Source organism: Gossypium hirsutum, chromosome D07, assembly GCF_007990345.1.
Source record: "Gossypium hirsutum isolate 1008001.06 chromosome D07, Gossypium_hirsutum_v2.1, whole genome shotgun sequence".
Lineage (NCBI taxonomy): Eukaryota > Viridiplantae > Streptophyta > Magnoliopsida > Malvales > Malvaceae > Gossypium > Gossypium hirsutum.
In genome coordinates this window covers 39366583-39385013 of record NC_053443.1, presented here as the reverse complement: position 1 = coordinate 39385013, position 18431 = coordinate 39366583, and the positions used below count along the sequence as shown (strand labels likewise).

Here is an 18431-nt window from a genome sequence, read left to right as displayed (position 1 = left end):
AAGCCTGTGATGTTTCAGATGCTTCAAACAATAGGCCAATTCAACGAAATGCCCACAGAAGATCCACATATTCACCTTCGATTGTTTATGGATGTGAGCAATTGCTTCAAGATAGCCGGTGTAACTAAAGACGCACTGAGGTTGAAGCTATTTCTATACTCGTTGTGGGATTGAACACGAGTATGGCTTAATTCATTGCCATCCAACTCAATTTGTACTTAGCAAGAATTAGCTAAATGCTTTTTGGTAAAGTATTTCCCATTTAGCAAAAATGCTAAGTTGCGGAATGAGATCACCACTTTTCACCAATTGGATGATGATTCCTTATATAAGGCATGGGAAAGATTCAAGGAGTTACTCTGTAGGTGCCCTCATCATGGGATTCCACATTATATCCAGTTGGAGACAATCTCTAATGGTCTTAATGCACATAGAAGGTTGGTGGTAAATGCCTCTATGAATGGAGATCTCTTGTTGAAGTCTTATAATGAGGCTTATGAAATCATCGAGAGAATAGCTTGTAATAATTACCAGTGGCCGACAAATCAAGCAGCTTCTGGAAGACAAGTAGTCGGAGTGCATGAAGTAGACGACCTTACTTCACTCTCAGCTCAGGTATCGTCTATCTCTTCAATGTTGAAACAATTTACTACTAATAGTTTAAATCATGTTGCAATTCAGGCACCAATCCACTACCAATGAGGTGGACCGAATAACACTTACATGCAGCATAGATCAAATCAACCTCTTGGTTTCAATCAACAAGTTCAAAACCCACCGCAAGTTGAACCTTCAAATAATTTGGAGAATTTGTTGAAGGCATACATTGCTAAAACTGATGTCTTGATTGGAGAATCTAGAAAATCAAGTGGGATAATTAGCTGATGAGTTTAGAAACAAACCCTAAGGTGCTGTACTAAACAATATAGAAAATCCTCTTTCAGTCGAGTCTTCTAATCTTGAGAACTTATTAAGAGCATACATGGTGAAGAATGATGCAACTTTGAGAAATTTGAAGAACCAAATGGGGCAGCTAGCAAACGAACTTCGAAATAAACAACATGGAGCTTTACCTAGTGACATGGAGAACCTAAGAAAACCGAGTAAGGAGAATTGCAAAGCGGTCAATTTATGAAGCGGAAGGACTTTTGAACCCAATAAGGTTGAGGTTGATGATGAAGCTCCCCAGAAAGAGGAAAATCAACCAACAACTCAAATTCCTGCACTAGAGAAACCAAATTCTGCAAATTTTGAAAAGGTAAAACCTAAACTAGTGAATTCTAATAAGCCAACCTTTTAATTAGATGCAAAAATATTACCTCGGAAGAGCTGTCCAATCTAAGCCAAAGTTTCACAACCTCCATATCCTCAAAGACTCCAGCAACGTAAACAAGATATTCAATTTAAGAGAATGTTGGATGTGTTGAAATAAATATGTATCAACATCCTGTTGGTAGAAGCTTTGGAGCAAATGCCGAACTATCCGAAAGCTATGAAGGAATTTTTGTCTAAAAAGAAAAGGTTTGGGGAATTTGAAACTGTAGCCCTAACTATAGAATGTAGCCTATTTTTTTTTCAGAATAAGTTGCTTCCTTAGTTGAAGGATCTAGGAAGTTTCATCATACCTAGCAATATTGGAGAATCTTATTGTGGTAAGACTTTGGGCTATTTGGGATCGAATATCAACTTAATGCTTACGTCTGTTTTTAAAGGATTAGGTATTGGTAAGGCCAAACCGACAACAATTACACTCCAATTGGTGGATCGATCTTTAGCATACCTCGAAGGAAAGATCGAGGATGTCTTGGTTTGTGTTGATAAATTCATATTTTGTGCTGACTGTATTAACTTAGATTTTGAAGCAGATAAAGGAGTACCAATCATCTTAGAAAGACCTTTCCTGCAAGCTGGTAGGACGAGAATCGATGTACAGAAAGGTGAACTCACCATGCAAGTTCAAGATGAATAAGTAACCTTTAATGTGCTCAAGGCCCTAAGATCTCCTGATGAGGTTAAAGATTGTTTTGTTTCAACCGAAGATCCATTGGAAGGTATTTCATATGACTCTTCACATCAAGATGAGGATGATACATGTTTGGAAGCTAACTTAGAAGGATTCAGTTCAAAAGTTCAGTTCGAATCATTAGAGCTATCATTACATGAGTACAAGTAACCCAAACCATCAAAAGAAGAGCCACTCGAGTTAGACTAATTATTTTCAAAAGGCACGAGAAACGTATCGAGTGGACTATTGCAAAGGGATATGTTAAGGGATAGAAGAGTTTGATTTAATATTAAGTATTTGATCCTGGGAGATTGGAGTCTCAATGGTTAAAAGCTAGGATCATGGATCCAATCTATGATATTCAATGGGTGGGACTTGTACCAGAGAAAGAAGGATAATGAAAAATGGGCTGATTTCGTTAAGGATCATCATAGGTAGACAGATTTGTACTAATGACAGAAAGTTGAGCAAAGCAAAATAGAAAGACCATTTCCTGCTGCTATTTTTTGAGCAAATATTGAATATAATTGCTGGGCAACATTACTTCTTCTTTCTAGATGGATACGGTTCGTATGATAAATGGCCTTTGGACATCGCCTTTGTCAGTGACAATCATCAATAACATTGAGGGAGTCCTCTTCACTCTCTATGTCCTTAATTTATTTTCAATTTTTTTCTCTCATTTTAATAAATGACATGCTTAAAAAATTATTTTTCTTAAGGAGATCAGAACTTAAGCGGGACCATTGTGACCCCTCCAACCTTTCCTGGGAATTAATTTGATGTAATTTTTTGAGAAGAAAATTTCTAATTAATTTTAAATTTTTATTTTTATTTTTATCTTTGCTTTTAATTTTAATTTGATTTGTTTATGTTTAATAAAGAGGGTCAAATTGGCCCAAGTACTAATCAATTTATTTTTTTAGCAATCTAGTTTATAAATACAGTTTGGGATTAAGGCTTGAACAGAAAAGAGGAGAAATTTACCCATCGTTGCCGTCCATAAGGGTTCCCTAAAACCCTAATTTTTGCCACCACTTTCCCTCCATCCATACTTGCCTCTCGAGTCACCTTAAGTAGCTAAAATTTTGCTACAAAATTTCCCTAATTTAGCATTATATAAACCCCTCGCTACCATCATAATTTTCACAACCCTTTAAGCAATTAGCTTAAACCCTAACCACCCATTCTTTTTCCTCTTAGCTGTTGGCCTAAATCCTGAAAAACCTCTTAAATTCCTCCCATTGTCACAAAACCCTAGCTTATTGCCATTGCGAGTCTTTTTCTAAAGCAATCATATCACCACTACATGCATGCCTATCGCTATCGCAAACCCGTCGCTGTCGCAAGTCGATTGCTGTCGCAAATCCCTTACTTCATCCAATGCCGAAATTTTGCCTATTTTTTAAGAAAAGTCACCATGTCTCGCAAAAGAACTAGATCTTCCAAGACCTTTGCCGAAAATCCTATAGTGATTCAAGACGAGGAAGTGAAAGAAAGGCTTGATTCTATCTTCAAAAATCAACTTATGATGCTAGAAAAAAGTTTTAACTTGAAAAGCAATGATAAGATGGTTGTGCCTTTGCCGATTCAATAGACAATTGATGCCCTCAATTTAAATTATTTTTGCAATGTACGATCATTACCCGATGAGTAGTTATGTAACACCCCTAGCCGTATCCGTTGCCGGAATAGAGCCACGGAGCATTACTAGAGTTTTACATAACACAACGAGTAAATATTCAACAGATCCAAAACATAACAAAAATCCTAGTAAAATTATCCAAACTCAAACATATATTCCCTTATACGAGCCATCGAGGCCCAAAAATCACCTTAGAAGCGATTCGGGACTAAATCATAAACATATAGAATTTTCGAGAAAAAGTTCAAAAATTTCATACAGTAGGGGCCACACGACCGTATTGCCAGGCCGTGTGACTCACATGACTGAGACACACGGCCGTGTCCTAGCCCGTGTCCGTGCCCGTGGAACTCTCTGACTTGGGTCACACAGCCAAGCCACACGCCTGTGTGCCAAACCGCGTACCCCTCGAAATGGCCTCACAAGCCCATGTGCCAGGCTGTGTGCTAGGCCATGTAACTGCCTGGCTTGCAACACTTTATAAGCTATAGGGGACACACGACCGTATCGCATTGCCGTGTGTCACACACGTCTGAGACACACACCCGTGTCTTTGGCCATGTAGACGATAAATGGGCCTTTTCAAAGCCATTTTTCTCACACAAAGCCTAGTTACTTACACCAACCAAAAGCACCTATTTTCATGCATTCAAGATACAACTAAAACATGCTAGAACATCATAGTACTTAGCCATACAACCAATATGCCTTAAAGGCACCTCAAACACAACAATCAAATTTGACTAAACATTTGCTAAATTTAGCCATAAATCAATCAACCAATTGAACAATTTATATACTACATTTACCATAATATTCACATATCATTTTCATACTTATAACCACCAATATGACATTCACACAACTTAATCAAGACCTTAGCAACTTAGCCATATGCCAACCATAAGAAAAGCTACCAGAACTAGCCATTTAACAACTCAATGCACTATCTCATTCCATACCAAACGAACATTTCATAGCATACCTTTATATTCATCATTTCAACTACGATCATTTAAGTACTTAGATACCAAACTAACTACCATTAAAGTACCATACATACATGTCAACATAACAACTATTTCATCGCTTAAAAAAACATATTTACAAGCCAAACATAGTGGCTAATTTCATCAAACAAAGACACCTATACATGCCATTATAACCATGACTCAAAATCATGAAAATCTATCGATATAGCCGATGGATAGTGTGATGGATCTCTGAGTAGCTTCCAACTCGATTGAGCTTCCGATAATCTTTAAAGTAAGTGAAAGACAACCACATAAGAAATGAATGCTTAGTAAGCTCGTCTAAACTTAAACATAATATTCCATTTTAAATATGAACGTTATAAGTCATAAATAAACTATACCAATGTTTCAAGATTTGTCAAACTATATAACTATCATGTCACAAATGAATATGTTCATCAACATTCTGAACACTTTCCATTTATAACATAATAAGGTCTTAAAACAACGAATCATTTCATTTATTTACTTACCATTCCATATACATAGCATAAGCTTAATTACGTTATCAGTTCGCAAATCAGAGTATCTATTCACAACATAAATAAGTTCCATCCTTACAAGTAAGTCCTTGAACTCAACAATTCTTTTTATTTCATCATATTTCATCACATCTATGAACTTATCATTTCAATATCTATTCTCACCCGTTTCATTTGCAAAAATCACGAGATAAAAGTATAAACATCAACCATAACCACAAGCTAGTGCATTTTATCATAACTTTTTCACATTTAACTAATAATCATTCTATAAATCATCATTCATCACAAAATTTCCTAGAAGCATGTCATTCTGGAATCACTTACCTTCACTAAAAAAAAATTAAAGCTAAATGAATAAATTAATCATACCTATTATACGTTTACGAAGCACTTATAGGCTTAGTATTGAAAATGATTCATCGTATGCTTCCTGTACTATAATAATTCAACCCAAACTCATTTATATATGTATATAAACATATATCTTTAACTGAATAGTCATCAATTTAACGATACTCATATATGATCAAGTAATTCATTGAACATTGAACATTGAACATTTAATATTTAACATTTAACATTTACTAATATCTTGACTATACATTAGCCTTTAACATTAAAATAATTTTATAAATTCCATTCATAGTTAGCTCGACGAACTAGTAACTTGACTCAGATACTCGGGTAACTACATCACACCAAAGGCATCAAAGATTCATAACAGGGCACCGAAGTGTAGACAGGGGTACAAATGTGCAAACAGGGGATCCGTAGTGCGAATAGAGACACCGAAGTATATACAGGGGCACCGAAGTGCAAATCCTGTACAATCGAGCATTCTAACCTTATTGGCATGCCAATCGTATACTAGTGATTACTATGTTCAACAGGGCATTTCATGTAATCCATTTTCTTTAAACATATTTATCATTCAAGGGCACTTCATCATTTTCGTATACATGATATAACATCAATATATATATTCATACTGTCAATGTGCCATCACAATGATTAACATAATCTATTAATCACTTTCATATTTCTCGATACACATGCTGTAACAATTCATAATCATGCTGAAATCGCATATATATCATATCTCATAAATATTCAATAGTTTTTTAATAAATCCTTTCTCACCTTATGTTCAGTTATAATATTTAGAGTTTCAGCTCTCATTTTAAACATTATATATAAGTATATACATTCATGAATAAAAAATAACGTTATTTATATTTATAAGTATGTACAATTCTATACCTACGAGCTTACTTGGCTAAATTGCAGAAATGTCAAAGTACAGGGGCATTTTGTTAATTTTCCGTTCTCCTCAATTTTCCACCCGATCTTGATCTAAATTAATAATTTAATTCAATCTATTAATTTAGACAGTAAAAAGATATATTTTATGCAATTTAGTCATTTTGACATTTTTACAAAATTTCCCCTAAACTTTTACTTTTATTCAATTTAGTCCATAAGCCTAAAAATGAAAAATTAACCATTTTTACCAAAAATTGAGCATAGCTGAATACTTATGGCATCCAATACATCCCATTATTGCAACAATTTCACATCAAATCCTTGTACTTTTACTATTTTAACAATTTAATCCCTAATCGATAAATTCATTAAAAATCACTTAACAAAATAATTTTAATTATAAATCAACATTAAAAATTTATCATTGAACATAAAAAATCACAAGATTCATCAATGGTAACATTCAATATCTTTAATAGTTTCAAAATTGAAGGTATAGGCTAGCTGGACCTAGTTACAACGATCTCAAGAACATAAAAATTATTAGAAATAGATACCTTAGGGACTAACATGCAAGGAAACATGGTTGACCAAACCTAGCTTCCATAGCCATGGCTTTCGATTGAAAAAAAAGGAAGATGACAACCATATTTTTTACTTATGTTTTATTTAATTTAATTAGTAATCAAATTACCATTTTAACCTTGGTTAATAAATAAAACACTAAAGTCTTGTCCATATTTGTCCACTAACCTCATGAATGGCCTAATTACCATTTAAGTCCCTTTTCCTTTATTCAATTAACCGTTTAATCACTCAAATCAAATAGTGATCAAATTTTACATATTTTACAATTTAGTCTTTTTTAATTAATTAACTATCGAAACGTTAAAAATTTTCAACGACAATTTAATACCACTTTAATGACACTCCGTAAATATTTTAAAAAATATTTATGACTCAGTTTATAGAAACGAGGTTCCGATACCTCATTTTCTAAAACCACTTGGCTTTAGGGTCATACACTTGAACATAATAAATTGCTTATATAACATAATTTATCAAATCAAAAACCTTTTTTTAAAAAAAATCTTATTTGACTCGTAAACGGTAAATAGTAATATTTACAAACTTACTCGTCAGATTTGGTGGCCCCGAAACACTATTTCTAACACCACTGAAAAACAGACTGTTACAAGTTAGTTCGAGAGTTCTATGCCAATTTCACTAAGCCAAATGCTATTGAATTTCTTGTTCGTAAGAAAAAGGTACCCCTAACTTTTAAGTCCATTAATGATTTGTTTAACCTACCTGATGTTGAAGAAGATGAATATTTTGTCATGATGGCAAACATAAATTTGGATTTTCTTCAACAAGTGCTTAATGTTGTGACAAATTCGGGATCCCAATGGATTATAAGAAAGTATGGTAGTCACTCTTGTAAAAGGGAATGTCTAAAAATGTTGGATAAGGTATGGTTCTAATTTGTTCGATATAGTTTCATGCCTATCTCACATAGTTCCACCATCTCTATGGAGCACATTCTTTTGTTGTAAGAAATTATGATAGAAAGGTTAATCACTGTTGGGAAGATCATCCTTAAGGAGATCCATGACTGTGCCGGAAAGAAGATCGAAAGTTCTTACTTCCCATCATTGATCAATTCACTTTGCTTAAGGGCCCAAGTTAGAAGAAAAAGAAACCCGAAGGGCCCATATGTTCAAGGTTGCATTATAGCCCATGATTTTGAGAGGTTAGTGGAGAATGCTTGTGAAATAAACCCATTTAAACCGAGTGAACCAACAAAAACAGAAACTGATGAGTCATCGAACAAGTTAGAAATAGAAGCTAACTCAGTTATAGAGACATAAGAAGCAGAATCTGAGGAAGAACGGAATGATCCTGAACTGATAAAGGAACCAAAAGTCTCTAAACCAAGAAAGGAGCCGAATGCTGATAGGCTAGTGGAACCAAGTGTTGGTCCTGAGTTGACTATTCCTAGGCCCACTTCTTCAAATACTATGAAGAAATTAGAATTGTCAATTAGGATGGATATGATGAAACTTATGCATAGCCAATAACAGGCTTATTGGAAATATGCAAAAGTTAAAGATGATTCTGTAAGAAATACTTTTAAAACTATCTCTAACAATTTTGTTCTTGAGTTTCCAGATTATATCTTCAAGCATGGAAGGAAGATGAGAATAAAAGCGAGGATGAAACATTAAAGGAGGAAGATGAGGAAGATAAGTCAAATAAATAAAAGGAGGGAATTTTTTATCTTTAGTTTATATGTCTTTTTAGGTGTTTATTTTTATTTGTTAGTTAGAATTTTTGCTTTCGTATAATGAAATGGCAAGCATGAATAAATAAGCTCAATGCCTCTTTAATAGAAAGAAAAATAAATTGATGTGGTAATGGAAATGAACAAGTCTAGGATTGGATTGTGGAGAAAGACTTGGTACTTAAGTAGTCTTTATGACTCACCTCTCTTTTCTTACAACCCTACCTGGTGTTTAGTTTTCATTCATTACTTTGTTTCCGCAATGAGGACATTGTTTCTTTTTAAAAGGGGGTAAGACATTTCACATGAATTTTTAATAAGACATTTTGCATGAATTTTAAAGTATGTTTCAATCTTTTTACTTAAGTATACCGAAATAAATGAATGTTTAGAGAGAAATTTTTGTTCATAAGTTTGTTCAAATACAAACATGATTTCTGATTTTATCTAAGTTATTCATATGTTATCTTTAGTGATGGAATGCTTCTATGATCTTTAGTCTTAAGTAGTATTTGCCATGAAATTTGATTTCTTTAGAAATAGACATGTATGGAGGTTTTAAGTCTTTAGAATTTATTTAGTAACTTTCTTGAGGTGAAATCCTAAGAGGTATAAGAATCTAATATGGTATAGGCACACTTTCTTTGGATTGTTTGAGTACCATCTTTTTGATTTTATCCTATTCTTTTGCACCATATTAACTGAATTTGTCTTGGTGATCAAAGTTTGAGGAAAGATATGAAAAGATGTACATGCTCTTTATGTAACACACCTAACCCGTATCCGTCGCTAGAATAGGGTTATAGAGCATTGCTGTAAAATTTAAAATTCAAAACATTCATTTCGAAACATTTCAAGAATCATGTCATATTCCATTCAATCACATGCATATCGTCCCTTATTCTAGCCCTCGAGTCCTTAAAAGCATTTCAGAAATGATTCGGGACTAAATCAGAAACATATTGAATTTTTTGGAAAAAGTTGAAAAATTTCACACTACAAGGGTCACACGGCTGTGTGACTCACACAGCTGAGTCACACACCCGTGTCTCAGGCCGTGTGGCCATTTGAAGTAGGGACACACGACCATGTCCCAGCCCATGTCCGTTAACTGTCTGAATTGGGTCACACGGCCAAGCCACATGCCCGTGCACTAGGCTGTGTAACTATTGAAATAGCCTCACACGCCCGTGTGCTAGGCCGTGTGCTAGGCCGTGTGCTAGGCCGTGTGCTAGGTCGTTTAACTGTCTGACTTGCAACCCTTTGAAATTGCATGGCCGTACGTCACACACGGATGAGACACACGCCCGTGTCTTAGGTCGTGTGGACAAGAAATAGGTCATTTTCAAGCCAATTCCTTCACCCAAATTATGCACACACATACAACCCATTTGCACCCATTTCAAGCATCCAAAGTGTACCTAAAATATGTATAATCAAGCTAGAACAATATGGTACTTATTCATACAACCAATATGCCAAAAGGCACCTCAATTCACATGACATTAAATATACTCAAACACAAGCATAACTTAGCCATTTAACAGCTCAATAATTGCAATCAATTTCCATAGCAAATTCTACCATAATGATCATATACCAAGATCATATTCAAGCATACCACAAGAGTCATTCTATACATATCATTTCTAACAACTTCATTATTGGCCAACAAGCACCAAAATATCAAAATATCATTAACCAATGTACTTTAATTACAAACCAAACATATTGGCCATTTCATAAAAAATAAAACACCAATACATTCCATTATAACCATGCCTTAAAAACATCAAATTTTTTGATATAGCCGATGGATAGTGTGATAGGTCTCCGACGATCTTCCAACCAAAATGAGCTTCCGATTAACTAAAAAAACATAGAAAAAGAACACAAAGTAAGCATATAATGCTTAGTAAGTTCGTAATTCATAAACAATGCTTACCATTACAATGCATAAGCTTAAAATAAATATGGATCAATCCAAAAAAAGCTTGGCACAAGCCTAAGCTTCACCAACAACCCAAATTAGTGCTTAATCACATAACTTCAATATCAACACATGATAAGATAAATTTCGTAAGTATAAATCATATGAACTCACACTATCCATAATTATGAATACACATACTTTCTACTTTTCCATAATAACAAAGTAAATTGAATAAAAAACCCTTAAAGAAGCTTACACGAAGTGTGCTAAAAATGGTCGTAACCATCCCTTTTCATATTCGATGGTTGTCACCATCCCTTTTTATAGTCGATAGTTGAAACTATCCCTTTTCATAGTCTATAGTAAAAAAAATCCCTTTTCATAGTTGCTGGTGGTCACCATCCCTTTTCATAGTTGATGGTCGCCACCATCCCTTTTCATAGTCGATAGTCGAAACTATCCCTTTTCATAGTCGATAGTTGAAACTATCCCTTTTTATATACGATGGTCAAAACCATCCCTTTTTCATTGATCGATGATTGTCGATACGCCGTTGGATTTTTCCACCGAATCATAATTTGAAAATATACATGATAGCATTTAGGACATAAATTTAAAATGCTATTTGAACATATGAACTTACCTCAACGATAAAATGTAGAAACAGAGTCGATTAATCTGAAACTTTATCTTTGCCCCGGTCTAAAGCTGTACGAGGTCTATCTTGATCTAAATGAATAAATTCAATCAATTTAATAGCCATTCTGTTCAATTCAATCCAAATTCATATTTTTCCAAAATTATGCTTTTGCCCCTAATGTTTTGATTTCTTTACAATTTAGTCCTTAAGCTCGAAAATGAAATTCATCCAAATTCATCCCTACCCAAGTCTAGTCAAATTTCATATGCATTAGTAAAAACTCATACACTTCATTATTTCACAATTTCCACCACACATTTTACAAAATTTACAAATAAATCCCTAATTAACATTTTCAACCAAAATCACTTTTAAAAAGTTGTTTATCTAACAAAAAAAGATTCATTTTATTCCATTAAACATCACAAAAAACTTGAACACATTCATGGAAAAACACTAATCTTTTAAAAATTTTTCAAATTAGTCCTTGGGCTAGTTAGATTAAGCTACGACGACTCTAAAAACATAGAAATCATTAAAAACAGGATCAAAAATCATACCATGCAATCTATGAGATGTTGCCGAACCTTTAAGCTTCTTCAATGGTGTTTTTCACCCTAATTTTCGGTGGAAGAGAAACAAGGAAAAGATGATAGCTTTTGTTTTAATTATTTTACTTAACTTATTTAATGAATTACAAATTTAACCTTTATTTTTAACTTAAAGTTCACCTATTTAATGTCCATATTTGTCCACTAAAAAAATTGGTCTATTTACCATTCAAGTACTCATACATTTAAGTTCTTTAGCTATTTAGTGCATTTAGTTTATAGAACTCTAATTTTTCACATTTTTACAATTTAGTCCTTTTTATCGAATTAAGCATGTAAACGGTAAAATGTCTTAACAAAATTTTTATACGATAATACATACATGCTTTAGACATTAAAAATAATGATAAAATAAATATTTTTACATTAGATTTGTGGTCCCGAAACCACTGTTCTGGTTTTACTAAAAATGGGCTGTTACGCTTCACATGATTCAAAAAAAAGATGAATGTAAGTTTGTTCAAAAGAATAATAAACAAAGAAAAGATTGCTTAAATTCTCAAAAATAAAGAGTAAAGTTTGCTTAAAATTTGAAAAGTAAAGGTTGAGCATGAGCTCGAAATAAGTTTGGGGGTGTTCCAAAGACCCAATTTTATGAAGGTTGTGACACAGAAAGATCCAAGACAAATTAGGGTTAAGATGAATGAACTTGAAAATTCTCCTTATCCCTCCCTTTAGCCTAGTGCCATTACAACCTAATAAAAGACATATTGATAGGATGATTATATCGACTACATTAGTGGAGAGGAATTACTAAGCTCAACTTATAAAGACCACTAATTAAACCTTGGGATTGATATGTTAGTTGATAAGAAAAGAATATTGATTGGTGAATATTATGTATGATTTTGAAAATGCATGCAAACTATGATTCATGTTGACATTATGATGTGCTTAGTATAAAGTTTGAAAATAATATTTGCATTCGAGCTACTTATCAATAAAAAAATATTTTTGAGCATGATTTTGTTGATGCATGATTATGTGTAAAGATTGATGCTGCTTTATCATTTTGTAAAATTGCCTTAGCAAAAGTTGTGCTGTGCATGAACATTACTTGGGACGAGCAATGGTTTAAGTTTGGGGGGTGTGTAAACTCAAAATTATATAGGTTTTTCTATATATTTTTACCACCTTTTTACTTAATAAGTATGTTTATCTTGAGAAATTGTTATTAAAATAAGTGAATTTTACTTATTTAGTAATATTGGGCATGAATTTATAAAGTATGTAAAATTAAGCTTAATTACATGATTTTTTTTACATATTTTATATGATTGATTTTTTTTACATATTTTATATGATTTCATGTTAATTTATTAATATATGATTTTTCAGTATGTAGGAGGACCATTGAAGATGTGATTAATGTGAATTAAACATGGAAATTGACAAATAAATTCATGTGGATGGCAAGAACATGTAATCTGGGTCATGAGGTTGATAATTTGACCTAGTAAAAGTGATGCTAAAAGATGGACATGTCTGTTAAGTTATTGGACTGAGAAATCGTCCAACAAGGGGAAACTGAAGCCTAGTTTAGGCACACGTAGATGGCAGCCCAAAAGTAAGCTTCGGGGTATTTAATTGAAGGTCCTTATAGTTGGAAAATAATCAGAAATCAACCCAACTACTTTTCTATTGAAACAGTCCACCCTATGGCTATTAATAGCCTTGGTTTGAATTCAAATTGAGGAGACTAATTCATCCCCTTTTCCTTGAAATATGGTTTGCCATGTATGGTAGAAAAGATGGAATTTTGAATCTATTTTTAGCTAATTCTACACGTTACCTTCACTTATAAATACCATGCACCAATCCTTTAATCCATCATCCCTCACAACTCATTTCTCTTCTCTCATTAGCATATTCTCTACATTCCATTTCCCTTTTCCTTCCCTTGCATAGTTGCCCATCTCTTTCTCATCCTTTAGCCATAAAAGCTTTGTCAAAACAATTCTTTGGCTTGCCACCTTAGGAACTCCTTAGTAAAAGAAGCATCGAGCAGAACGGAGAAGTGCATCAGTCAGAATAGATTTGAAAGGCTACTGAACTGAATCAATCAGAATAGATATGAAAGACTGCTAAACTGAATAGAGTTTATTCTTTCCTCTTATTATTTATTTTAATCATGTTTGGTTTGAGTTTATTTTTTTGACATCAATAATGATATTTTTAATCTTATTTGCTAGGATGATTACGTTAATTCAATAAGATATATTTTATTCATGTTTAACATGTTTAGAACTTAGTCAATCATATTTTCAATTAATATCATGATACATTTCATTCACACGTGATTGGGTGCACTTAGATTAGCTGAGCAATCCTAACCAGGTGATGACTAGTAGACACATAATTGAACAGTGAAATGCTCAATTTAGATCCTTAAACCTGACTAAGTTGAGGTTCGTAATATATTTAGTTAGCACTATTGCCTTGCAGAGTTTTTAGGTTTATGTAATTAAATTATTGCAAACGTAAATGTCCTTGTGACCTTACATAAATGATAAGAAAGCTTTAGTTAATATGATCAGTAAAATGCATATTTAACTAAGTAAAAGACTCTGAGAGGACTCTTAATTTGGTTTCCAAACTCATGAAAGATCAAGTTTTCATGGAAGCAATTCCGAACATTGTTAAGCATGATAAAGTAAATTGAATTGATTAATATAATTATCCTAATCCATTTAATGTTGATTATTTTTGTTGCTACAACCATTCATTCATATAGTTAGACCCAGACCGAAAGCTTCAGCTAGAGTATATGTCATGCAGGAAAAGGAGGATGCCAAAGCTCAAGTGTCATTACAAGTAAATTCTCTTTATTTGGCACCTGCATATATGCATTGGTAGACCTTGGGTCTACTTATTCTTACATTTGCAATAATTTTATAGCTAGGAGAAGTCTTAGAGTTGTTCTCACAGAGGTTAGAATAGTCACAAATCCTTTAGGCCAGAGAACAGTGGTAAATAACTGTTTGTTGAGTTTTGGTGAACACGTATTCTTGGGGGATTTGATGCTTTTGAGTTTAAATGGGTTTAATACTATATTTGGGTTGGATTGGCTGATGAGACAAAATGAAATTATCCAGTGAAAGTTCAGAGGGGAATGGCTAGCATCTACTAATGGAACTAAAGTGTTTGTCTTGGAATGAAGCGGGATATTAGGAACAGTTTAGTCTTTGTAGTTTCAACATAGAAATTGTTGGTTAAGGGTGAAGTTGCCTACTTAGCATACATCCTGGATTCTAAGATGGTGAGGGAAGACTTTAGAAAGGTACAATTCTGAACGAATTTTAAGATGTCTTTCTAGAAGAACTACTCGGGATTCAACAAAATCGAGACGTAGAGTTCTCTATTGATGTAACACTAGGGAGTGCTCCTATCTCAAGTGGACCTTTATATAATGGCTCTAGTAGAGTTTAAGGTGTTGAAAGCCCAACTATAAGAATGTAACAACTCGAGACCGAGTCTGAAAGTTTTGACTTCGCAAGTAAGGTGTAAGAACCTGTTTTCAATGAAATCAGAACAGTGGTTTTGGGACCAATAATTCGATGTGGGAATATTTATTTTATTATTATTTTAATGTCTACAGCATGTTAGTAGTATCATATAAAAATTTTGTTAAGAAATTTTACCATTTGCATGCTTAATTCGATAACAAGGACTAATTTGCAAAAGGTGAAAAAACTTGAGTTCCATAAGCTAAAGGGATTTAATAGCTATGAAATTAAATGGTTAGGGGGTTTTATGTTTTAAATAAACCATAGATGTGTTGAGTGGAAAAATATAGACCTTTATTAGGTGGTTTTAAAGGTTATATATCAAGGTTAATTAAGTAATTTAGTAAATAAGCTAATTAAAACAAAAGAAAAAAATATGTATCATTTTCCTTAATGAATGATACCACTAAAATTATGAAATAGACACCTCCATGGAAGCTTAAGCCTTCGACCTTCACTCCTAGTCTTGCATGTGAGTATTTTTCATCCCGTTTTTAATGATTTTTATGTTTTTGGAGTCGTCGTAGCTTTAATCTAGCTAGCCCAGGGACTAATTTTCAAAACTGTTAAAAGATTAAAGTTTTTCCATGAATGTATACATGTTTTTTGTGATGTTTGATGGAAGAAAATGAACCTTTGTTGTTAGATAAACATCTTTTGTTAAGTGATTTTTGATGAATTTGTCAATTAGGGATTTAATTGAAAAACATGAAATATTCATGGTGACGACCATCAACTTTCATCGACCAATGAAAATGGATAGTTGTGGCTATCGATTATGAAAAGGGATGGTGACGACCGTCAACTATGAAAAGATATGGTGACGACCATCGAATTATGAAAATGGATAGCTTTGGCTATTGATTATGAAAAGGGATGGTGATGACCATCAACCATGAAAAGGGATGGTGATGACCATCGAATTATGAAAAGGGATAGCTTCGACTATCGATTATAAAAAGGGACGGTGACGACCATCAACTATGAAAAGGGATGGGGAAGACCATCAACTATGAAAAAAGATGGTGGCAACCATTGAATTATGAAAAAGGATGGTGACAACCATCAACTATGAAAAGGGATGGTGACGACAATCGTGATTCCACTTCGTGTGAGCTTCGGTAAGAGTTTTTGATGCAAATTACTTAGTTACTATGGAAGATAGGAAACATGTGTATTCATGATATCATGTGTTGATATTGAATTTATGTGATCAAGCACTAATTTGGGTTGTTGGTGATGCTTAGCTTGTGCAAAGCTTGTGTTGGAATGATTCATATTTATTTTAAGCTTATGCATTGTTTTGGTAAGCATCGTTTATGTATTACGAACTTATTAAGAATTATATGCTTATTATGTTTTTTTCCATGTTTTGTAGTTAACCGGAAGTGTAACACCCCGAACCCGAAACCGACACCGGAGTCGAACACGAGGTGTTAACTGGCTTTAACCCCTTACAAAATTTATTTTCCAGACACTGCCCAATCTGTGTACTAGCCGCTTTAAAAATCATATCTTGAGTTTCGTAACTCGAAAATCAGTTTCGTAATTTTTCCCAGAAACTAGACTCATGTTCCCATCTATGTATTTTTTTCTAGAATTTTTGGTTGGGCCAATTAGTACAGTTTATTAGTCAAAGTCCCCCAAGTTGGAGGGGTCGACTACACTGACCTTTGCCCATTACGACTGGGATATCTCCCTGCACGGGGCTTCAATACTGTTGCCGTTTGTTTCTATGAAAACTAGACTCAGAGAGGAATCTGTACATATATGGTACGACCCCTAATTATCTCTGGTTAATTTATAATGAATTTCCAAAGTCGGAGCAGGGAATCCAGAAACCGTTCTGGCCCTGTCCCACTAAAATCTGATTATCTCTTAATATACTGCCCATATGATCTTTTCGTTACTTCCTCATGAAAGCAGACTCATCGAGCTTCGATTACATAATTTATTCATCAATTAATTCCACTCCTACTATTTTAGTGATTTTTCAATCTCATGACACTGCTGCTGCCAGCATCTGTTACGAAAGTAACTAGGTTCATTTCATGCCTACCCTTGATCCAACTCAATCGAACATTCGTGCCAATTTCGCATGGCTTAAAGTTTACATGCCATAATTCAAACACGACATACTAGCTTATACATGCCAAAATGATCTTCTAAGCACACTAAGAAGAGAATACCAAAACTTGCTATCCGGTGTGATGACTTCAACGACGGCCCGACCCCGCAAAAATAGATGAGTCCAAGCAACCTATAGTGGGTGACAAGGAAACATCGAGTGAGTTTATAACTCAGTAAGTCATAAGCAATGCACTACCATCTATCAACAACATTATCACAAGAGGAAACAAAATGGAGCGAGACAATTTACTCCATCCATACCGAACCATACCATAGTTCCTCCAACTTATCAATTCAATTTCATATCAATTCATGCATTCACATTCTATATACTCATCAATAGGACATTGAAGCAATTTCATAAATCGATTTATTTTCGTTACAACCAAACGACTATACGGCCTTTCACCCATCCTACGATAAATTTTATGTACGTGACTTCAAGTATATTTGTCACATAGGTTCGAACTTACCGAGCTCAACACCAAGTATAAGCATAGCACCTATTAGCCACGTACTCGAGACACTTACCCGATCCGCTGTCCGCGATCGACTCAATAATGTCGCACACATAGTGTCCATAATGATTCACGAATATTTATTGAGCCCGTACACTCAGTGCTATATAATCAACTCGCACACTTAGTGCTACGTAATCAAATCGCACACTTAGTGCCACATAGTCCATCTCGCACACTTAGTGCCGCATGGTCAATTCGCACACTTAGTGCATCATATTCATTTCGCACACTTAGTGCAACATAGTCAAATCGCACACTTAGTGCTGTACAATTTAATCCCGCGCACTTAGCGCCAATCTCATGGTCATAAATGGTTATCCCGCACGTTTAGTGCCGAGATCAACAACTCATTACATCTTACCTCTTCTCTTTCA

The 18431-nt window shown here is 34.0% G+C and overlaps 1 non-coding gene across 1 annotated transcript; it reads right to left on the bottom strand.

Moving 5' to 3' along the window:
- Positions 1-276: 276 nt before the first annotated feature.
- On the bottom strand, positions 277-383 carry LOC121219753 (small nucleolar RNA R71). Its single transcript, XR_005916644.1, has one exon. It is a non-coding gene; the product is annotated as a small nucleolar RNA R71 (small nucleolar RNA).
- Positions 384-18431: the final 18048 nt, after the last annotated feature.